The 24,034-nt window shown below is 47.0% G+C and overlaps 1 protein-coding gene and 1 pseudogene across 10 annotated transcripts in view; one reads left to right on the forward strand and one right to left on the reverse strand.

The window, feature by feature from the left end:
* Positions 1–24,034, forward strand: part of LOC112650929 (aldo-keto reductase family 1 member D1) — a 128,042-nt gene that overhangs the window by 16,151 nt on the left and 87,857 nt on the right. For 7 of the 10 annotated variants that reach the window (XM_049094989.1, XM_049094990.1, XM_049094991.1 and 4 more), the window contains 2 exons: positions 22,581–22,656; positions 23,197–23,309. The gene's annotated coding sequence lies outside the window, so the exon portion shown is untranslated. The remainder of the gene's footprint in view (positions 1–22,580; positions 22,657–23,196; positions 23,310–24,034) is intronic. The other 3 variants (XM_035699703.2, XM_035699701.2, XM_035699699.2) reach the window with 1 other exon arrangement.
* Positions 13,547–16,532, reverse strand: LOC112665266 (sal-like protein 4; annotated as a pseudogene).

The following is a 24,034-nucleotide window of genomic DNA, read 5'->3' on the forward strand; positions in this document are numbered from 1 at the left end:
TCTTGAGAATGCTAAGCACAGCAAATGGCTGTACCTTTGAATATATTACAAAAAACAAGTGCTTTTGTGTGCCTTAGTTGATCTTCATGCCATTAGATGTAGCTGAGTGCCACGTTTTTCCACTTGGAATAAATGTTAACCCTGACTACTTCCTAGACTTGGTAGCATTTGGTGGACTCCGGTGCATTTTTCTGCAATGTGATATGCACTTGTTGGAGTGTATAGAGGGAATTTATTTTTTTATTTTTATTTTTTTAAAGACTTCGTTTATTTATTCATGAGACAGAGAGAGAGGCAGAGACACAGGCAGAGGGATAAGCAGGCTCCCTACAGGGAGGCCCATCCAGAACTCGATCCCAGGTCCTGGGATCACAGGATCATGACCTGAGCCAAAAGCAGATGGTCACCCATGAGCCACTCAGGTGCTCCTATAGAGGGACTCTAAAAGAAATGTAAATGGTGAGTTGATTTCTTAATTTCTAAGAATTCTTGACCTCAAAATCTTTAATCACTTTTGATTTTCTGAAGGACTTTTAAAATTTAAGAAAAATTTTGAACAGCTCTTCTTTTAATGTTATTTTTCCCTTGAACTCTTCACTCTTTTAAAGAACACGTACATATGCATGTGTGTATACATGTATTAACTCATATCACGTTAGTTTTCAAAAACTTTTTCTTCTCTCTTTCCATAACTGCCATCATTTTTATGAGAAAAAAAGCAACTTTAAATAGTGTGTTCCTACTCTCTAGTCAGTTACCTTGCCCAAGTCCTGAAACCTTAACTGAGGGATCCCTGGGTGGCTCAGCGGTTGGGCGGCTGCCTTTGGACCAGGGAGTGATCCTGGGGTCCCGGGATCGAGTCCCGGGATCAAGTTCTGGGTCAGGCTCCCTGAGGAAGCCTGCTTCTCCCTCTGCCTGTGTCTCTGCCTCTCTCTCTCTCTGTCTCTGTGTGTGTCTCTCATGAATAAATAAATAAAATTCTTTAAAAAAAAAGAAAAACAAGGAATTTGGATACATGCGGTGACACAGAGAATGAATAATGTACTGCACACACACACATAAACAAATGCACAAAAAAGAAACTTTCTTGAGAATTTTATGCCATGTCTTCAAAACAGAGATGATAGGCATATGAGGTATAATGCAACAGCTGATGACAAGAATGATATTTAAATATATACATTTTATTACTAAAACAGTAAATTATTAAAGAAATGACAATTGAAACAACACTAATAACACAAATTATTTTGCATATCATATGGAGGGGGAAGATAAATACTACACAATGCTGGCAAGAGTATGGAGAAAGTAGTGCTCTGATTTTCTGCAATAGTGCTAATCGGTAAAACTTTTTGGAAATTACTTTGAAAATACATCTTGAGGGATCCCTGGGTGGCGCAGCGGTTTGGCGCCTGCCTTTGGCCCAGGGCGCGATCCTGGGGACCCGGGATTGAATCCCACATCGGGCTCCTGGTGCATGGAGCCTGCTTCTCCCTCGGCCTGTGTCTCTGCCTCTCTCTCTCTCTCTGTGACTATCATAAATAAATAAAAATTGAAAAAATATATTAAAAAAAGAGAAAATACAGCTTGAGGTTCAAATATTGCATAACCTTTGACTCAGCGATACTATGTTTATAAATGGACCATGTGTGTACTAACACAAGTCATACAAAAATGTATGCACAGAAGTATTTGCTGAGTGAGTGTTGAGCTTTAGCTCTAGAATCAGACAGACCTGAGTTGTAATTACCATTTCGTTACTTTCTTTTTTAAATATATATATATATATATATATATATATATATATATATATATTGGAGTTCGATTTGCCAACATATAGTATGACACCCAGTGCTCCTCCCATCAAGTGCCCCCCTCAGTGCCCATCACCCTGTCACCCCATCTCCCCCACCTACCTCCCCTTCCACTTCCCCTTGTTCCTTTCCGGAGTTAGGAGTCTCTCATGTTCTGTCTCCCTCTCTGATATTTCTCACTCATTTTCTCTCCTTTCCCCTTTATTCCCTTTCACTATTTTTTTATATTCCCCAAATGAATGAGACCATATAATATTTGTCCTTCACCGACTGCCTTATTTCACTCAGCATAATGCCCTCCAGGTCCATCCATGTCGAGGCAAATGGGGGGTATTTGTCGTTTCTAACGGCATTACTTTCTAGATATGTGAGCTTAGGCAAGTTACATAGCATGTCTAGATTTCACTATCCTTTGAGAATTAAATGAAATGATGTCTATAAAGTGTGTAAGAAAGAGTTTGGCACCTCCTAAGTACTTGAGAGATGTTTATTAGTCTTTGTAGTGAAGATAATATTGTTATAAATATTATGCAACATCATTTATAATAGTTAAGGTTTCAAAACAAGCCCCTTATTCAACTGGGATATCAGTTAAATAAACTTAGGTTCATTGAATAGAATACAACAGAGTCACGCAAAAGAAGAAGATCAATCTATGTGGAAGAAAAGGCAAGAAATACTTTGAAAAACATAGTTTTAGTATTAATAGTATTATTCCACGTGTGTGAAAAGACACTAATATATTTTGACTAGTCTATTATCAACAGAAAGAGGGAAAAGAATATGAACCAACATATTAATAGTGGTTATCTCTGGGAAGTGGAATAATGAGCCATTTTTATTTTTCTCTATTATATTTTTTGAGAAATTTAATGTTTTTTAAGGTCATTCTTTATTGTCTGCCAAAGTCAAAAAATGTATCAGGAAAAATTAATCCTGCTTTTCTGGCATTAAGGATATAGACCAGAATATGTCATCTATCTCTATGTATGGAGATATAGATATAGATATAGGTATAGGTATGTAGATATAGATATAGCTGCATACCATATCTATAGATAGAGATAGATGACATATACTGGTCTGTAGATAGATATAGTGTATGAATGTATCTTTATATCTCCATACATAGAGGTAGATGACATATTCTGGTCTGTAACTTTAATAAAAAAAATAAGATGCACATATAAAATATTAAGTAAGTAGGTATCATGTAGCCTGATATGTTCTTTATTTGAAAGTTAGAGAGAACCATGGAAATTCATTAACACTTTTTGTGGTATCAGTACTTAAAAAAGAAACCCTAGAAATGGAAGGAACCTCAATACTTCTCTGAGTCCAGCATCTCACCAAGAGCACAAATTCACTGAAAGCCAACTCCACTAACTTCATCTGATTTGGGGGATAATAAGCTACTAACTCCAAAAGTAAAACATTGCTGTTAGAACGTTATTTCTTAGATTGATTAGAATGTGCTTTCTCATAAAATCCCTGCCATCATTTCTATTTTTGTTTCATAAACTGAATGAGGCTCTTTATAAACTCTCTTTAGATGAGAGCTTTTTAAATAGTTTCAGGTTGGATACACATAGTTTTTTCATTTAAGATTTTCCCCAATTCTTATTACTTTTCTGTGTATCAGAGGATTTCCAGGCTCATTACCTTCTTGGTGCTCATATCTGAACGTCCTCAGAGACACTTATTCTCCTTTAGAGTCTGACTCATGCCATTCCAAAGTCAGGATAACCTTTCAAAGGGAATAGTCAGCTTGGTGATCCAGCTGTTTATTAGTCCTAGCAATATCAGGCTTGATGTTCTCTAACTATAAGTATCAAGGCAGACAAAAGTTTCTTTACTATTTTCTAGTTTCAAGCCTATTTTATTATTTTCGAATTTGTATTTTTATGAAATGTAATAATTTACAAATTATTTTAACAAGCTTTATATATCTTTTATAAATCTTGCAAAATTTTAAGGTAATCCGGATCCAAATATTTGCCCTCTTAAGTAATGTGGGAAGCTCATTTCAGTACAATTAAAGTGTTAGGAACTATGAAATAGCAACACATTGAAAGAGTCAAGACCAGACCACATTCCTTTCATTTTAACTTAATTTAACATCATCATGAAGAGTAAATTAAGGGTTGACTATATTTTTCAAATTACATATTAACATACATACACACATATGCATGCACGCACGCACACACACACACACACACAGACACACATTGAAGCATACTTTGGAGCAAAAAGGGACATTAGTGTAGTGATGACTTGTAGGGCAATCACCAGAACATTAGCCTTATATGGGATTCTAAGCTCTCTTAATAAATAATCAAGCCTAGAATATTGTTGTGAAGTTCCACTTACGAGGCACATAGTGCTCAAATTCAACTTGACATTTGATATTCTATGTCACCACTATGAAAGTTCTTGTATTTTTTGAAAATGCTTTGACAGGGAGTCAATTTGCAATTGAGATGAAGGATTATCGATGTTGCTTGCTTTTATAAAGATGTAGTGGGAGGAGACATGTAAAATATCAAAACATTTAGTTGGATGTGAGAAGAAACTTATCTTGGTGTATTTTCAAAGCTTCTCTTTTATTTTAAAATATTTTTTTAAAATATGACAGAGAAGTTTTAAGATTTGGGATTTGACAAAGGGTGAAGCCGTTAATGCAGGGAGGTGCTGCCAAAACTCAGCTGACAAGCGACCTGGGACACTCACCTTTCTCACTAGGTCCTTGTATTGATCCAAATTTTTTTGAAAATTTATCCTCTAAGATTATTTTATTGGATTGTTTGTTTAACAGACAGGCAGAGAGCAGGGAGCAGGAGAGGGAGACACAGACTCCTCAAGCACACTCGGCCCCAAGCGCAGAGCCTGCCAGGGGCTGGTTCCCAGGATGCTGAGGCCATGACCTGAGCCACAACCAAGAGTCAGATGCTAAGTGACAGAGCCACAGGCGTCAAGCCCCGTGTTCCTGCTGTGGGCACTCCTGCCTTCCCCCTGCCCCCCGCAGCCACTGAGAGCTCGGGCTTTGGTCTGCGCTCCAACTCCCAGGTGGTCTGGAGGCTACAGTGCAGGCTGCACGTCTCCTCTGTCCCACCTCAGGCTGAAAGGGCCTCAGCCCTGAGAAGGAATCAGATCTGCCCAACCACCCCCAGCCGGAGGGAGCTGCTGGAGCAGCAGGTAGAAGAACTGGTGCCTGCCTTGCTGCACATTGACTCCTTGTCCATATTTGAATTCCTAAATGTTTTGGAGGAATATGGCACCCCTGAAGAGGTGCTGGACCTGCTGTTTGCAAAGTGAACACCCTGACTCCACAGCCCAGTGGGATGGGCCACCTACTTGTTGGGAGTCTTGGGGAATGTTCCTGAACTTCCCGGCCCCTGGGGCTGCTCCTCCGACTGGAGTAGAGTCATGCAGGGCCTAATTGGGTCCCGCAGGGCAGCCCCCGGGCCTGGCCTGTGACAGGTCGGCTAGAGGGGCTGTGCTTGTGCTCAGCAGTCGTCGTTCTGTCCCCATGACGAAGCCTGTGCCGCCTCCCCACCGTCACCAGGGTCTTGAGCTGGCCTGTTTTACCATGGAAAGGGAGTTTTGAGTCCATCTGGGGTCTGTATCCTGGGGCATTTGCAGTAGGGGTCCCCGGGGACACCGGGGCGCCCAGGCCCACTTGGATATCGGCCATGGGCCTGGCCGGAGCCCTTTCATTCCTCAAGCATTCAGGAAGTGCCAGCAGGTGCAGGAGCTTCTCCAGGAGCTGCCCATGGCCCCACGCACAGAGCTGACGGCCCCCCAGGGCTCCGGACTAGTCAGAGGTCAGAGGGTGACAGCAGCTATGAGGAGAGATCGGGTCCACAGGACGATTCCTGTGATGCCCCCCGCCCTCCTCTGGATATCGATGCATTGTAGCTTCCTGCAAGAAGGAAGGAATCCTGGACCAGTGGGAAATGTGAGTGAGCCCTGGCTCATGCAGGGGAGCCTTCCCTCTCCAGGAGGGCCGCGAGGGGGCTGTGGGCTGGAGGGGCTGCTGGACCCTCACCCCACAAGTCTGCAATTCCTGTGACAGGGTAAAGGTCTAATGGGTCCTTTGAGAAAAGAGGAAAGGAGAGCTGTGGATGGGATACGGGCTTTGTGGGAGAGCACTGGGACCCCTAATGGAGTCCTTCTCCACATCTGCCCCCTTCAAAGCCCTCTGTCTCCCCGCCACCTGGGACCCAGAGCAGAGGGTGTGGGGAGCATCGCACTCACCAATCTGGTGGCACCTGGACCCGGGTGCACAGCAGGTGCTCAGGAGGGCCAGTGAGGGCTCTTGGACCAGATGGCCCCTACCCTGTCAGATTAGAGTCAGTGGAAGGACACCCCCTGGGTGCCCCTCATGAGTGAAGCAGCGCAGAGCCACAGGAGGGAAGGCGGTGGTACCGGGCGGCTCCTGGCAAGGCCTGGCGAGACACAGAGCCCACACCCTCCCCGCTTGGACATTCCCAGAGTGACAGTGTGTGCAGTGAGGGCAATGACAGGCCAACGCCCCCCTTCCCCGGACATCTGCCAGTGGATTCAAGGGGCAAGTGGGCAGGGAGCCAGGCTGAGGAGTGAGTCCCAGTTCCCCAGGAAAGACAGTGATGGTCACGCTGCTGGTATGGGCTCCCACGAACAGAGGTCTCCCAGTCGCTCATGGTGTACCTGTCTGACTGCATTCTGGGGCCAGGGTGGAGAGGAGACCTACATTTGCTACAGCTTCAGCACAAATCTCTCTCTGCCAGCTTCTCTGACCATTCGCTCTCTTAGAGCTTCCCCCACTTGATGGGTGAGGGACCAAGGAGTACCATTCCTCTCCCTCGCTGGAAGGGGAGGAGAAGAGGACCTTGGGCTGCCTTAGCACAAAGCCAACACACACTCTCCTATGTAATGAAACTCCCTTTCCCGTTTCAAGTCTTTTCATGCAGTCTACCAGTGCATGATGACGGGCGACGATCACAGGACTGCTTTGCGTCTAGCACTCATTGAGCCTCTTCGAGAAAGTGGATACAACAGGGAAAGCCCCAGTCAACATCGTGTTAGGACTGCACCCTGAACGTTGGGAAGATAGAGAATGAGTTGACCATAATCCCACTTCTCTAAAACCAATGGCACCTCTTTTTCGTGTTTTCTCTTCCACTATCTTATCAAGTATTCATTGCATGTGGGTCCTTCTGATTTTAGGGGGCGGATCTATTTCCTGGATCTGAATGCCTGTTTCCCTTCCCAGATTAGGAAAGTTTTCAGCAATGACTTATTCAAATACATATTCTGGCCCTCTGGCCCTTTTGGTGCCCTCGGGAACCCCAATTAAATGTAGGTTTTTCTTCCTCAGGCTTTCGTTTATTTCCCTTAATCTATCCTCATGGTCTTTTAATTGTTTGTCTCTTTTTTCCTCAGTTTCCCTCTTTGCCATCAACTTGTCTTCTATGTCACTCACTCGTTCTTCCACCTCATTAACCCTCGTCGTTAGGACCTCTCCAGTTTGGATTGCATCTCATTTAATTGATTTTTAATTTCTGCCTGATTAGATCTAAATTCTGCAGTCATGAAGTCTCTTGAGTCCTTTATGCTTTTTTCTACAGTTACCAGTAGCTTTTTAATAGTGCTTCTGAATTGGCTTTCTGACACTGAATTGTAGTCCAGATTTTGTCACCCTGTGGGAGAGAGGACTGTTTCTGATTCTTTCTTTTGAAGTGAGTTTTTCCTTCTAGTCATTTTGCTCAGTGCAGAGTGGCCAAAAACAAGTTGTTGGGAAAAGGAGAAAAAGAGAGAAGATAAGGAAGAAAAGAAAAAGAAAAGAAAAAAAAAGGGAAAAAGAAAGAAAAAAAAAGAAGAAAAGCAAAAAAGGGGGAAGAAGCAACAGAAATCAAAACACAAAAAACAAGGGGGAGTATCTTCTGGTTGTGTATACTGTAACTCCCTCGACTTCCCTTGACCTTTCCAGTGCTGCTTGGTCAATTTTTTTTCCCCCTGTCGGTCTAGCTGGTCTTCTGGGGCAGGGGTCTGCTGTGCTGATTCTCAGGTGTGAGCACTTGGGGGAGCTGCTCAGCGTCCTGCCTGGTGCAGGGCTCAGTGAAGGTTGTTTAACCTGTTTGTCCTGTGAGGACACAGTGAGGCTCAGTGGGGGTTGTTTACCCCTGAGGCCCCAGGAGGAACCACCTCAGTGGCGGGGCCAGCTCTCCAGCCCTGGAGTCAGCTCCCACAGTAACTGCGGAGCTCTCAGCCTGCAAGGGCCTGGATGCTCCCGCGGGGGGGGGGGGGGCCGCTGATCTGCTCAGCTCGGGGCCACCGGCTGCAGGAGTGTCCTTGCTGTCCTGGGCCCTCCTGGCCTCTGCCTGTCCCGGGGGGGAGTGCCGGTTCCTGGGCTGTGTCCCCAGCACCCTGTGCTCCTGGGTCCAGCCGTGTGTGCTGCAGCCCTTTAGGGAACTCGGCCGTAGGGTGTGGGCCTGGGGGTGCAGGTCCTGTTGGTGCCCCTGGGAGCCTGAGCGCATCCCCGCCCTCCTGGGGTCCTACTCCACCTCCCTGCAAGCGCCTTTCTGCCCGGGAAGATTGGGGAAGCTCCTGCTCCTCCGGGCCGGGCTCTCCCGTCCTGGGGGCTCTCGCCGCGGCCCTAGCCCAGCTCCTCGCGCCCCCCCCCCCACTCGGAGGCCTTTTTTTTCTTGTTTATTCATGAGAGACACAGAGAGAGGCAGAGACATAAGCAGAGGGAGAAGCAGGGTCCCTGTGGGGAGCCTGATGAGAACTCAATTCCAGGACCCTGGGATCATGACCTGAGCCAAAAGCAGATGCTCAACCACTGAGCCACCCAGGTGCCCCTCTCTTACTGCGTTTAAGGTCTCTTTAATCCTTAATGTTCACAGTTTCTCTCTGTTAGAGCTAGCTGTGGATTTCTTGTTTCTGTGAGATTTCATAATGTGTCCCGATTCTGAGGATTAATGTGTTTTATCATTTCTGGAACAAATTCAGTTATTATCACTTTGAATATTTCCTCTTCCTTATTTTCTCTAGTTTCTGCATCTTATACTTTTATCAGACATATGTTGCACTCTTTTTAAAAATTTTTTTTATTGGAGTTCAATTTGCCAACATACAGCATAACACCCGGTGCTCAGCCCATCAAGTGCCCCCCTCAGATGTTGCAGTCTTAAATTCTATTTTACAGTCTTCTTAACCTTACTTTCATATTAAATGGGTTTGATCACCAAATTCCAATGTGTGCGTTTCTGTGGGGGGGTGGTTTCCCCATACCACCAAGCACTTCTTCAACATCAACTGGGTATGCGACCTTTCAACTCAATTCTGACACTGCTCACCTAGAGATAGCTTCAGATTCCACACGTTAAGGGTTCAGTACCACAAGACTAGCTCCACTTCAGATACCAGTCACAGTCTGGTTGACTTGTCATTCTGACTATGAATCAGAGGTTCCCAGGGCCCCTTCCTTGGGTTGGATTAATTTGATAGAGCCGGTCATAGAACTCAGAGAAACTTAGATTACTGGTTTATTATAAAAGGATATAATTCAAGAACAGCCAGATGGAAGATATGCACAGGGCAAGTTATGTGGTAAGAGACACGGGGCTTCCATGACCTCTCTGGCATGCCACTCTCCCAGCACCGGCCATGTGTCTACCAACCCAGAAGCTTTCTCAATGTTATCCTTTGGGGGTTTTATGGAAGCCTCATTAGGTAAGCATGATTGATTACATCGTCGGCCATTGCTGATTCATTCAAACCTCCAGCCCCTCTCCCTTCCTCAGAGGTCAGGGGGTGGGACTAGAAGTTCCCACCCTTTATTCTTGGTTCAAGCTCAGCATCTCCAGGGATAGAAGATCTCTTTGTCAGGGAGGGAAGCAAAGAGGAAATGAACCAAGTCTTGCAGGCACACGCATCAAGTTTTGCTCTTAACAAGTTGTGTGATCCTGGGTAGATTAGCCAATTTTTCCCTGATCCTCTGTTACCTCACATTTAGAGCAGGATGGGTGTAATGTTATATTTGTACAATTCTGAAAGTCAAGGAGCAGAAAAGTTCTGAAGAAGGTCTCCGAAATTTCACTATTTTTACAGGCACAGAAAAGAACTTCCATTTGACCTCAGTCTCTGTGTTCTTAATGTCTTAATAATGACCTAGTAGAGTTCATGGTGAAGGAAGGGATGGACATGTCAGAGAAATGCCTCATATCTGTCTGGGGCTTCTTGACTTCTTGATTAGTTTGGGATGACCTCTCTCTCTTTTTAAATATTTTATTTATTTATTCATGAGAGACACACACACAGAGCTGCAGAGACACAGGCAGAGGGAGAAGTAGGCTCTATGCAGGGAGCCCAATGCGGGATTCGATCCTGGGTCCCCAGGATCAGGCCCCGGGCTGAAGGCAGTGCTAAACTGCTGAGCCACTTGGGCTGCCCTGAGATGACCTCTTTTTTTAAGATTTATTTATTTATTCATGGGAGACTCAGAGAGAGAGAGAGAGAGAGAGAGAGAGAGAGGCAGAGACCCAGGCAGAGGGAGAAGCAGGCCCCATGCAGGGAGCCTTATGTGGGACTTGATCCAGGCCTCCAGGATCACACCCTGAGCCAAAGGCAGGCGCTAAACCACTGAGCCACCCATGGATGACCTGTCTTAATGCAGCAGGACATCCTCCTTGGTTTTGCTCACATTTGCGAATATAGACAGTGACATGTTTAGTGGTGGTACTTTATTCTTATAGTATCTGTCAACTGCTCTAAGCTTCTGGTGGAACTAAGTGGGAGAGGTGGCATTTTCTCTGGAACTGATGCTCTTCCTTTGAAAACTGTTGAAGGGGAAGGCACCAAGACACTGATCATTACTTCATTTGATTTCAGTTTTCTTTCATATTGCTGCTTTTGTCTGTCATATCCAAATATTTCTAAATGTTAACTTCTGGGGGAATCCCTGGGTGGCTCAGCGGTTTAGCATGGCCTTTGGCCCAGGGCATGATCCTGGAGTCCCGGGATCGAGTACCATGTCCGGCTCCCTACATGGAGCCTGCTTCTCCCTCTGCCTGTGTCTCTGCCTCTCTCTGTGTGTGTCTCTTGTGAATAAATGATTAAAATCTTAAAAAAAGAAATTCTAAATTCTGGTCTGTAGGCCACTATGAATGAAAGATGACTTGCAAAAAAAAAAAGAAAAGAAAGATGACTTGCCTTTTTTTTCCATAATTGTCGGTATGTTACCCCATGGCAGTCCTTCTGAAGCAATTTTTGGCTCCTAGTCTGTAACCTCCATGTTGATGGCAATTCAAATGCTTTCTACTGCCCCCACCTATTCCATTTGGTATGAATATAGGAACAATACAAGCACTAAACAGTACTTGTCAAGCTTATTCATATTTTACTTCATTCATTTCCTATTTTAGTTCAATTAGCCAGCATACAGGACATCATTAGTTTCAGATGTAGTGTTCATTAATTCATCGGTTGCATATAACACAAAATAGTTGACATTGTAGTGATCTGTAATGTAAGGGTAAACCTGCCTGAAGCCATGGCAATTTTCCTCAAGTCCCTTAGGATACATCACAGGCTGTATGTCATATCTCCATTCTGAGCCCCACAGCAGGTGTACTTTATAGACAAGAAAAGAGGCATTCATAGAAAGCCAGAAACAGAGCTCTGCTAATGTATATTGGACACTGGCCATATTCTAGGCTCCATAAGGAATAAACCATACCCTTAATTCAAGAACTTAAGATGTCCTGTCTGAGAGACACAAGTATTTTTAATGTCACAAATCATGTCATCACTCATAATGGAAGCATCAGGAAAAAGCCTCTGAGTACAAAAGTGGGAGACCTTGGTCCCAAGGAATAGACAGGAGAGTGTTGAAGAGAAGGAAAAATGAGTATCTCCCAAAGGGATGTTTGCTGGGTGGAGTTGAGTGAGATGGAATTCCTTCACAGGCGGTGAAGCAGCCTGAGCAGGGGTTTTGAAAGCAACACAGTGTATATATATATACACTATGGAATATTACTCAGACATCAAAAAAGTGGAATCTTAGTATTTGCCACAGTGTTGTTGGAACTAGAAGTTATTATGCTAAGCAAAATAAGTCGGTTAGAGAAAGATGATTATCACATGATTTTGCTCATTTTTTTGTGGGGGAAAGAAAAAAAAACATCCAAAATTTATTCTCCAAGACAGACAGTATCAGCAGGTAAAACCTACAGGGGTTTCTCCACAGGTCATACATTCACACGGGCATGATTTGCTTAACAGGGAGAAAGGCTCTGGTGTGTTCTCTGTAACAATATCCACTTCACAGTGTAAACAGGTACTAGCATTGTGTTCTCAACTCACAATTCCAGAAGGAAAAGCAAAACGTGGCAAAAAAAAAAATTTGGATCCTAAAGTCAGGCACAATAACACAGACCAACATTTGTTAACAGTCTTGATCTACTTTTCCACAAAGAAAGAGATTCTCCACTCGGAAATTAAGGTCTTTCTTTCTCCTTCCTTGTTCAACCATCAGAGCATGCTTCATCATTACATATACAAAAGGTGGGGGGGGGGGCTCGAGTTAAAAAAAAGAATCATGAAAATATCTTCAATGTCCAGCTGCTCCCACCACACATCAACTCAGGTTTAAGCCAGGGTCATAAAATAGGAAAATAGACACTATGGCTACAAAAGTAAAAAATAAATGAGGTAGATAAATTAAAGCTTTCACACCCATGACTTGCCATTCGAACTTCGTAGCCTTCATGCAATACTCAAGAACAATCTTCATACTAACTTGGCATAAGCTGCACCAAGGACATTTTTTTGTACAAAGTAGTATGTGAACCTATAAGAAATATGCCCTTTCCATGAGTTTCTTCAAGAAGGAAAACCCAGGTCTTTGATTGAGTAGGCACTGGCGAACCAAATTAAGTCACCTGAGGGTCCCTGCTTAGGTGTCTAGCCCTCCTGGTGGCTCAGGAAGGAGGCATCTGGAACGCGTCGGGAGTACATTGGCACTCCTGGGGCTCCGAATGAACTCTATTTAAATAAGCAGCAACACACATTGACTCCCTAAGGACTAAACCAGCCCATTTGAGGGTATCCTACCTAAGGTCCCAAGGTTGAAGGAATTTTGTAATTCTACAACCTTAGTTTAAAGAAAAAAAAGTACATTCAGGGAAAAAAAGAAAGGAAGGATGGGTACAGGGATGGGGGGTGTCATGCAAAACAGGTCCCTAAACAACTGCCAGATCTTGTCCACGTACCCGCATACAGTCACCAGGGAAGTACACAACCCCCTCCCCCAATTAGGCTAACAGTTGTCCATTGTAGTTCAGTAAGTTCCAACTTGAAATAGGAGGACAGTCTTTGGAAATAGTTACTCTCAGTTGTACAAAGGTTTTATGTATACAGTTTGTCCCAAGTAACAAAGCTACTTTGCAGGACCCGCTTCTTTCCAAAGTTAAAGAAAAAAATTCTAGTCCGTATATGTTTTAGTATTTTTTGTTCTTTTTCTTTTTCAATTATTTTTTTTTCTTTTTTCAATTTCTTTTCTCTTTTTTAATTGTTTTCGATTTTATAAAAAAAAAAATTTTTTTTTTTGCAAAGCAGCATAACAACATCTGATTGTAGGACTTGCCTGAGGTTGTGATCACAACTGTAAACATTTGCACATCATAGGAAAAACAGGAGGAGATGGGTTCTTTTAATAAGGAAAAAAAGTAGAGTTCTAGAGGTTATTCTGCCTGCATTTCTCCCTCGACAAAGAGCTCAGCTGACTGCAATCTATTTTCTTCGAGGAAGTGAGGGAATTGGTGTTTGGGGACGCCGTGGGCAGCACCTGGTTTTTCCACTTCAGCACTGATGGCAGACTGGAGCCATCCATCCTGGAGCTAGTGGTGGTGTCCACAGTGGAGCTGGCTCCAGGGGCACTGGGAGGTAGGCGTCCCCCCACTCTGCACCACAGAGATCTCATTGGTCTTCATGGCCAGACCTCCACTGAGCACGGTGGTGTACTGGTTCCACACGGCAGGGTCCAAGGTCCCCGAAGGGGCCAGGATTCCCTTTGGACACATCTCAGGGGCTCCCTTGCCATCAGCTCCTAACAGAGCCATGGTGCTTGCTGGCCAGCTCCCTCCCAGGCAGCCGAGCCACTGGTCGCCCCGTGCGCCATAGAGCGGACCTGCAAGTTGCCTTTGGTGGTAACAGCTCGCCCACGTAGGTTGCACACGAAAGGCCTGTCCCCAGGTGAGTCCACTCGTGAATTTGAAGAGCGCTCCGAGGAGAAATCCTTCCCACACCCTGTGCGGCCGCGGGGTTTGGCCTGTCGCCGAGTCCGGGCCGCTAGCGGAGGTGACAGGCCTGGGGACGTGGCCGCGGGCCCAACAAGCGCACCAGGGCCTCCGCCTTGACACAGGTTGGCTGGGCTCGGGCACGTGCTGCGGGCAGCTGTCCCGCCTCCCCCGGGCGGCCGTCCTCGCAGTGTCCGCTGTGCCCCAGCGTCGGGGGACCTGGCCTTGACGCTCTGCTGGCTGCCGGCGGGCCGGGGCCTGGAAGGACGCGGGCTGCAGCGCACCTGGACTCCGGCCCGGTCCTCCTGGACCCCGTCACCGAGGACGACGAGTTGTCGGTCAAGCCTCGCTCCACCGAGCCGTTCTGGGCTCTGCCGCCGCAGGACTAGAGGAGCAGGACCCCCTTCCCCGGGCCCAGGGCGGCCGGCAGGGCGACCCCGAGCGTGGGGGATGCGAGTAGGTGCTGGGAAGCCGCCCGGGGACCTTCAGGGAGCAGCTCGAAGCGTCCTGGGGGCCCCGCTCATCCACGTCAATGCTCTGATGACATCATCGTGACAGGTGGCACCCGTGCTGCCGTGTGGCTGACCGTCGGGGCCTCGGGACCCGGGAAGTCACAGGGGATCTGGGGCAGAGGCGTGTGGGGAATCTGGCTGCCCATGTGCATCTGGACGTGCTGCTGCCGCAGGGCCACGTCTGAGAACCTCTTCTGGCAGATGGGGCACGAGTGCCGCGTCTCTATGGACGTGTTGGTCCGGGGAACCCCGAGGTGCATCTTCAGGTTGCCCTTGGTGGACAAGGCCCAACCCCAGATCTTCCCTGGAGCGGCCTCTTCCCGTTGCATTGTGGGGGCCGTAATGCATCTCCAGGGAGCTTTGGCAGCTCAAGACCCGGTGGCAAATGAGACATTCGTTGGGGTCGGTGGTGGCCTTGTCAATGTTCCCAACCAGCTGCCGTCATTTCAGGGTCTCTGACCCAGCTCGGGGGTCCCACTCCCTTGGAAGCCACCTCCCCTCGGTGAAGTGTGGTTTGCCTCCCCCCTCCAGACAGTAGGGACCCGTCCTCACTTTCCGGGGAAGGCCCGGGCTGCAGGTCATTGGGCAGCGGGCCGCCCAGGAGGTCCTTGGAGTTAGTCCCTGAAGAGAGATTCTGAGGTAGCCCTAGGCCGGGGTCCCTGTTACAAGGACAGGTGGGCTGTCTAAAGAGAGACTCGATTCACCGACGGGACGGCTGCAGAGAGTGCATAGGAAATGCCATGGCCTGCCGATGCTTTGTCCTGGAACTCGGCAAAGAGCTGGGGGTGGGCCTTCACCTGGGGATGTGGGTGCAAGTGCACTTGAGGTTGCCCTGGGTGGTGAACCGGTGGCCACAGACAGAGCCCACGAAGGGTCTCTCTCCGGTATGGGAGCCGCGGGGATCTGCAGGGAGCTATGGGCCCCCCAAGCCCTGCTACAGTACTTAGGCTCGTGCTTGCAGAGGCCGGCCTGTCTGGGTTTGGCCTGCCCCGGGGACACGTTCGGCGGCTTCCCCTTCCCTTTCCTGGACGGGCCTAACGCCTCGGTGGAGGAAGGGCTCTGGAGGAGCACAGAGCCCGGGGCCGACGTAGCAAAGCACCGGGAAGGCGCGACCTGGCGTTGGCAGCACCCTCGTCCGTCGGGCTCCAGGGCAAGGGCGCACCCCGGGAGCTGCGGGGAAGGGGTGTTCGCCTGATGCCTCACCTGGGCTGGTGTCGGGTCCGGAGACAGGGCAGGCCCCGCTGCCGGCTTGGGGGCCGCGGAGAGCTGCGGGGCGTGCGGCGGCCCAGGGTCTGGAGGGGGTCCCCCCCCCCAGCGGAGGGCGCGCAGGCCCACGTGCTGCCCGGCTGCGGAGGCCCCGGGAGCCTGATGTGCTGCAGCTGCGGCTGCTGCGGGCGCAGGATCTGCTCCGGCCGCGGGGCTGCTGGCGCCGGGCGCTGCATGGGTCACCCGCACCCTGTGCCCCGCGGGGCTCGCAGTGACCAGGTGGCGGCCGCTTTGCCTTGGGGTAGTAGCTTCCGTCCTGGGGCGCGCTCGGCAGGCGGTCTCGGCCTTCAGGTCCACGACACACTCGGCCCGCTCGTCCTTGAGCCCCCCGGCCGCCGCCCCCTCCCTGGGACCCTCCGCACCCCCGGGCGGCGGCGGCGGCTGAGCGCGCCCCGGGGACTCTGCCCGGCCCGGCCCCTGCCGGGGTCGTGTGCGCACAGCCGGGGCAGGGCGGTTGTCTCTGTCCTAGGAACCCGAGAAGCTGGAGAGCTCTGCACAGCCCTTCTCACAGCTGCGAGTCTCCTCCCCACCAGTCCTGTGTGCAGTGCTTCCGGCCCTGCTGGCTTCACCGCCGCCCGGGGGTCACTGGGCCCGTCCTCCTCCGCGTTGGCGCGCGGGTTCCGCCTGCCTGCGCCCCGACGCGGTGCGAGCATCGCCCCGGGAGGGCCTCGGTTATTTGCCCACTCCGCTGCAAATTCCTGGAGTTCTTTGCTCATATTTTAATAAACAAAACAGGGTAATGGGGAAGGGAGGGAAAATAAAATAAGAAGAAATCAGAGAGGGAGAAAGAAACATAAGCGACTCTTAACTCTAGGAAACAAACTGAGTCTGCTGGAGGGGAGGTGGGTGGGGGGATGGGGTAACTGGGTGATGGGCATCAAGGAGGGCTCGTGATGTAATGAGCATTGGGTGTTACATGCACCTGATGAGTCACTGATCTCTACCCCTGAAATTAATAGTATGCTATATGTTAATAATTGAATTTAAATAAAATTATAAAGAAGAAAGCAAGCAACATGAGATCCACAATGAGCTGCCGCATGCATGTTTAAGTGACTGATTAGTGACTAGTGGGTCTACCTTCAATGTCATACATTCAAGGTCATGAGCTGAAGTAAGGATCATTTTTTACCTTGGAATTTAGGAGCTTTTTACAACCATGTGAATAAATATTCTAGACGTTTAGAAAATTTAATTTGGTTCTGGGAATTTACATGGTTTGTCTGAGTTTACTTCACCCCGATGAAAATAAGCTGCGTACTCTGTAAACATACTGCACCTTCTCTGGATTCTCTTCTTTGAACCCAACTGCCTCAACCTCTAGTATTAACTGTCTTTGGGGCCTACTTAGAGCCTAAACTCCACCAGAATAATATTGTCTTTATGAGGTCCTTTTGAGGATTAAGAGATAGATTACAGGGATCCCTGGGTGGCGCAGCGGTTTAGCGCCTGCCTTTGGCCCAGGGCGCGATCCTGGAGACCCGGGGTTGAATCCCACATCGGGCTCCCGGTGCATGGAGCCTGCTTCTCCCTCTGCCTATGTCTCTGCCTCTAGCTCTCTCTCTCTCCCTCTCTGTAACTATCATAAATAAATAAAAATTTTAAAAAAGAGATAGATTACAGAAAGCAATGCTATGACAAAATCAAAGTATATGTATAAATCAAAAGCATATTCATGCAAAGGGATCACAATGTTTTTTCAACTAATCACTGTGGTGTGACATTTTGAGCACTATGAAGTAAGTCAATAAAGCTCTCGAGTGAAACATCTTGATATTTTATAAAGCTGCATGCTTATTATAAAGCTCACCCTTTGGTTATTACAAAGAAGAGCAAGTATCTATCTTTGACAATATGCTGATGAACACAAAACTTGAACAAGATGTATACATATGTTTTCCAAATTTGAAATTAAACAAAAGGAAAGGGATCCCTGGGTGGCGCAGCGGTTTGGCGCCTGCCCTTGGCCCAGGGCGCGATCCTGGAGACCCGGGATCGAATCCCACCGTCGGGTGCATGGAGCCTGCTTCTCCCTCTGCCTGTGTCTCTGCCTCTCTCTCTCTCTCTCTCTCTTTATTTATCATAAATAAATAAAAATTTAAAAAATAAAATAAACAAAAGGAAAAAATAAATTGAAAATGTATGAATGCTCAGGTGAGACCTACTAGTATCACCTTTGAAAAGGAATGTACAATTAAAATAGGTTGAATGGGGCTGCCCGGGTGGCTCAGTGGTTTAGCGCTGCCTTCAGCCCAGGGCATGATCCTGGAGACCCGGGATTGAGTCCCACATTGGGTTCCCTGAATGGAGCTTGCTTCTCCCTCTGCCTGTGTCTCTGACCCCCATTTCTCTCTCTCTCTGTCTCTCATAAATAAATAAAATCTTAAAATAAAATAAAATAAAATAAAATAAAATATGTTGAATGATGTCACCTAAAATGCTAGTGTAAGTAACTCCGACACACCATCCCTTCATGAAGGCAATGATCAAGCTGACAAAAACTATTGGAATCAACTTTTTCTGACTTCTAAAAAACACAAAACCTGGGGAAGGGCTTAAAAGAAAAAAAGAAAAAGGTACTGAACTTCAGTAAAACAGTCTTTATGGCATTTTAACTTAACCACCTACCATGCCACACTCCCCAGCTCTGTGGTCACCATGAGGACAGTGGTCTACTTTCCTGGGACAGTGTGCTCATGCCAGCAAGACTGATTATTCTCAGAGAATTGTGGTTGTGTATTCTGACCTCCTTGGGGACTCCAAGAAGCACTGACTCAGGGTCTTTCATTGTTTGAGGCAGTTTCAAACTGCCTCAGAGCTTTTAGGAGCTCCCGGGTGACACTGCCAAGAGCATGTCAGTGAACATACTAGCCACACCTGTCTGGGCAAGGGGCCAACCAGAGAGGCCAGAGGCAGGCAGACCGAAACACCTGGGAAGGAAGATGCTGGGGGTTATCAAGGGACGAAGGACACCGAAAATCTGCTGTGTGCCAGGCAATCCAAGGGCCATGCTGATGCCCGTGGCTGGACATATCCTTAGAAAACCCTTGAGAGGACCACATGAGCTTGCCTTCAGCACCAGGGCAACAGCAAGGGAAGGGAAGACAGAGTTAACTCCCTGCCTGCGCCCTGTGGGGCGGAGCGCAGCGCAGGGGCGTCTGCAGTGACTAGCAGAGTGCTTCGTGGTGGCTTGGCTCCCGGCATTTAAGGGGCTCTCTCTCAAATCACAAGGTGGCCGCTGGGCTAACAGAAGAGACTTCAGGGCACTCATAACAAAGACCCTTTACAAAAAGTTGAGAAAAGCATTAAACACGTAACACCATCCACACAAGTTGTAAACAAACAAACAAAACCCAGAAAAGGCAGAAGAGTGCCGTTTCCAAAATTACCACGCTGTGATGTTCAAAGTGTCAATATTCAACGACAGAAGATGGCAGTCACTCAAAGAAAGGAAGTACCGTTCATGGGAGTGGGCAGAGATTGGTAATGAAACTGAGGACCATGCTCCTAAGGAAGTGGCTTTAAAAGAACTATTTCAGTGATGCTTAAGAAATGAAACCTGGGGTGGCTCAGTTGGTAAATTGTCTGACTCTTGATTTTGGCTCAAGTCATGAGATCGAGCCCTCCATGGGCTCCATGCTCAGTGTGGAGCCTGCTTAAGATTCTCTCTTCCTTTTTTCCTTCTCTCCCTCCTAAAAAATGAAACCAGAAAGGATTCATTTTTACCAAATCAAGACTTTCAATACATCGTGATAGATTTTAAAATGCAGTTACAAATTCTGGAGTTGAAAAGTACAATAGTTGAAATGAAAAAACTCTATATAAGAAGAGGGTTCTAGCATTGGATTTGATCAAGAGGAAAACTAATCCATGACCATGAAGACAAATCATTTGAAATGATCAGTCAAGGTTTATGGATGAGCCAAAGATGATCTTTGCACAGCAGACCTCTGTTTATTTTTTCACAGCAGGCAGAGACCTTTAACTCAAAAAACCACTGTTACCAACCTCAAATTTTTACACACTGAATTGATTTAAACATAGCCCAGATTGGTAGAGGTTAAGCCATTTATAGCTTAGCCATATCTTCTGGGCATATCCTGTGAATCACCACCTGACATCTACTAACAGTAGATAAGGTAAATCATGAATATTAGTGTCTCCAGGATCCTGTCATCCGTTCATAATTCCCTGGCTCAGAGACTCCATATCTCGATGAGAGACTTCATCTCCCTAAGTAAGCCCTTCTTCAATCCCTCTCCTCTGGGGAGCTTCTTTTCTATCCTAGCTTTCTGGGTGGCGGCCCAATACTGTTGCCACTGAAAGATATCCTGTGAGGGACCTCTCCATTCAATTAAGCTGTCAGCGTGCCATCCAAATAAGTCTTATTGTGTGATTATATAATTATACATTATCAGCCCTATGCTGAAGTCCCTTGATCTCAGTACAACTGGCCGACACACATCCATGGGTCAGTGGAGATAATCCTACCAGAACGGGGCCTCCTCTGAGAAGGGAGTGTGTGCATAAAACTTAGGGGTCCCAGCACTAGCAGAGGCCCCAGGACTGGCCCCTTCCTTCCTGGAGACACCCTGTGCGATTCCTGGCTGAGCCACCAGATGGGTCTCTAATAAAGTGGTTTCCCAGAATTACAGTTCAATACAACTAGAGCTTGGGAGTAGGACATGTATTGCCTTAGTCAGACAATAGAATTGGTTGCTCATCATCCTCACACATGACTTGACAGTGTGTTTCTACCCTAAGTGTACCACAGAATCATCGGAGGAGATTTTTTTTAAATGATGTATCAGTTTCAACCAGGGATGTGCTCATTTATTTGGTCTCTAGCCCATGGTTTTAGGAGTTTGCTAGTTTGGCAAGAGCACAGGTCAGCTCAGGACTCCTTGGAGTATTTCCCCTTGGTGTTTAAGTTCAGTACTGGTTTTGGTTGAGGGAAAACATTTCCAAGCCTTGGGACCACAGCACGGGAATCCCTAGGGAAATCCCCTCTGTGAGAATGTGGCTTTCACTCAGGGGGAAAGTACTTTGCACTAATTATTTAAACAAAACAAAACCGCTTAAGTGATGGCTGATAGGTTTAGGTATCTTATCCTACTGGAGCCCTATTTTCTGGTCTGTGGGGGTGGGGTGGTGAACAGCCACGGTGCTATCTAAGGTGACTGGAGGATGCATAACCCAGGAATTACCTTAATAATACTAGATAGACTGTGGTCACAGAATAAACCCTTTCTCCTACTCTTAGCTCAATTCAGAAGTTTGGAGACAAAATACAAAGAGATTTCTGGAGACGGAGAGATAAAAGCTGCCTTTTATCGGAGAGATAAAACCTGGCACCAGGTTGCTTCCAGTAGCAGAGACATGGCCTGAGGGCGACCAAAATCTTTACTGGATATCTTTGACAGTGCCCGTCTGACCCTGTCTGACCAGGGCCATGACCTTCTGAGAAACCTGGCAAGTGGGGCTGAAGGTCACCATTGTGCCACCACCAGGGCATTAAGGCAGACAGACCATGGTGATGGGAAGTTGGACTAAGTGGAGCTGAGTTGTATGGAAGGGGCCGTTGAAGAAAGGGGAGACTCAGAGTCCTGATGAGTCTCTAACCCACATGCCCGGAAGTACAGACCTGGATCTACAAAGAGAAAACTAGAATACCAACATGTAGCTTCTTTAGCAAGACGTTTTATTTTTCAAATATTTTTCCGTGTTGATCTATAGTAAAAGTTAAACTTGTTAAAAAATTTTACTTTTAATATTACCAGATCATTTCACATTCCTATATTTTTGCCACATTTTTCATAATCGAAAGGACCAAAGGTTATCCTCTGCATAAGTGCTAAAAAAGTGCTTTATTTTTTTAAAGGTTTTATTTCTAAGTAATCCCCATACCCTAGGTGGGGCTCGAAGCCACAACCCTGAGATCAAGAATCCCATGCACCACCATAGGAGCCAGCCAGGCACCCCAACAGTTAAATCTTATTTATTTTTAATTAATTTATTTTTTGTTGGAGTTCAATTTGCCAACATATAGCATAACACCCAGTGCTCATCCCATCAAGTGCCCCCCTCAGTGCCTGTCACCCCGTCGTCCTGTCACCGCCTGCCTACCTCCCCTTCCACCACCCCTTGTTCGTTTCCTGGTTAGGTGTCTCTCATGTTCTGTCTCCCTTTCTGATATTTCCCACTCATTTTCTCTTTCCCCTTTATTTCCTTTCACTATCTTTTTTTTTAATTTATTTTTTATTGGTGTTCAATTTACCAACATACAGAATAACCCCCAGTGCCCGTCACCCATTCACTCCCACCCCCCGCCCTCCTCCCCTTCCACCACTTCTAGTTCATTTCCCAGAGCTAGGAGTCTTTATGTTCTGTCTCCCTTTCTGATATTTCGCACACATTTCTTCTCCCTTCCCTTATATTCCGTTTCACTATTATTTATATTCCCCAAATGAATGAGACCGTATAATGTTTGTCCTTCTCCGATTGACTCACTTCACTCAGCATCATACCCTCCAGTTCCATCCACGTTGAAGCAAATGGTGGGTATTTGTCGTTTCTAATGGCTGAGGAATATTCCATTGTATACATAAACCACAGCTTCTTTATCCATCATCTTTCGATGGACACCGAGGCTCCTTCCACAGTTTGGCTCTTGTGGACATTGCTTGTTTTTTCTCTTGCAGATCTGATCAATCACATGGAGTGTTTGCCAAGTGTTGAGCCAGCCTTGCGTCCGGGGATAAATGCCACCTGGTCACGGTGAGTAACTTCTCAATGTACCGTTGGATCCTATTGGCTCGTATTTTGTGGAGAACGTTTGCATCCGTGTTCATTGGGGACATTGGTCTATCACTCTCCTTTTTGGTGGGGTCTTTGTCTGGTTTTGGAATTAAGGTGATGCTGGCCTCATAGAACGAATTTGGAAGTACTCCATCTCTTTCTATCTTTTGGAACAGCTTTAGTAGAATAGGTATGGTTTCTTCTTTCAACGTTTGGTAGCATTTCCCAGGGAAGCCATCTGGCCCTGGACTTTTGTGTCTTGGGAGGATTCTGATGATGACTGCTTCAATTTCCTCCCGGGTTATCGGCCTGCTCCGGTTTTCTATTTCTTCCTGTTCCAGTTTTGGTAGTTTGTGGTTTTCCAGAAATGTGTACGTTTCTTCTAGATTGCCTAATTTATTGGCATATAGCTGCTCATAATATAAATTTTTAAAATCGCTTGTATTTCCTTGGTGTTGGTGGTGATCTCTTTTCTCATTCATGATTTTATTAATTTGAGTCCTTTATGCTTTTTTCTAGAGTCACCAGTAACTTTATAATAGTGCTTCTGTATTGGCTTTCTGACATTGAATTGTAATCCAAATTTTGTAACTTTGTGGGAGAGAGGACTGTTTCTGAATCTTTCTTTTGAGGTGAGTTGTTCCTTCTAGTCATTAGGCTCAGTGCAGAGTGGACAAAAACAAGTTATACTGGAAAAAGGAGCAAAAGAGAAAAAAAAGAAGAAACAAAAAATAAAAAGGGGGTGGGGAAACAACAGAAACAAACAGAAAAGAAAAAACAAGGGGAAAAAAAAGAAAAAACAAGGGGGAGTATCCTCTGATTCTATATACTGTAAATCCCTCGACTTCCCCTAGAACTTTCCAGTGCTGCTTGGTCAATAACTTGCTTTTCCCCTGTCCTTCCAGCTGGTCTTCTGGGGGAGGGGGCTGCTGTGCTGATTCTCAGGTGTGTGCTCCTGGGGGAGCTGCCCTCCCCCCTGCCATGTGCCCGACTCAGTGGGAGCTGTTTATCCTATGAGGCCCCTGCTCAGTCCCAGGTGCAGGGTGACACCAGGAGGAACAGCCACACTGGTGGCGGCCAGCTGTCCAGCCCTGGAGTCAGCTCCCGCAGTAACTACCCCAGCTCCCAGTCTGCAGGGGCCTGGATGCTCCGGGAGTGGGGGGCGCCGATCCGCCCAGCTCAGGGCCGCCCGGTGGTAGGGGCGTCCTTGCTGTCCTGTGCCCTCCCGGCCTCTGCCTGTCCTGGGAGGAGCGCCGGATCCTGGGCAGTGTCCCCCAGCGCCCTGGGCTCCGGGGCCTGTGACACTGTGAATGGACCTAAAGTACCACGATGTATAATTGAAAAGCATCAGAGTCAA

Source organism: Canis lupus, chromosome 16 (assembly GCF_003254725.2).
Source record: "Canis lupus dingo isolate Sandy chromosome 16, ASM325472v2, whole genome shotgun sequence".
Classification (NCBI taxonomy): Eukaryota; Metazoa; Chordata; class Mammalia; order Carnivora; family Canidae; genus Canis; species Canis lupus.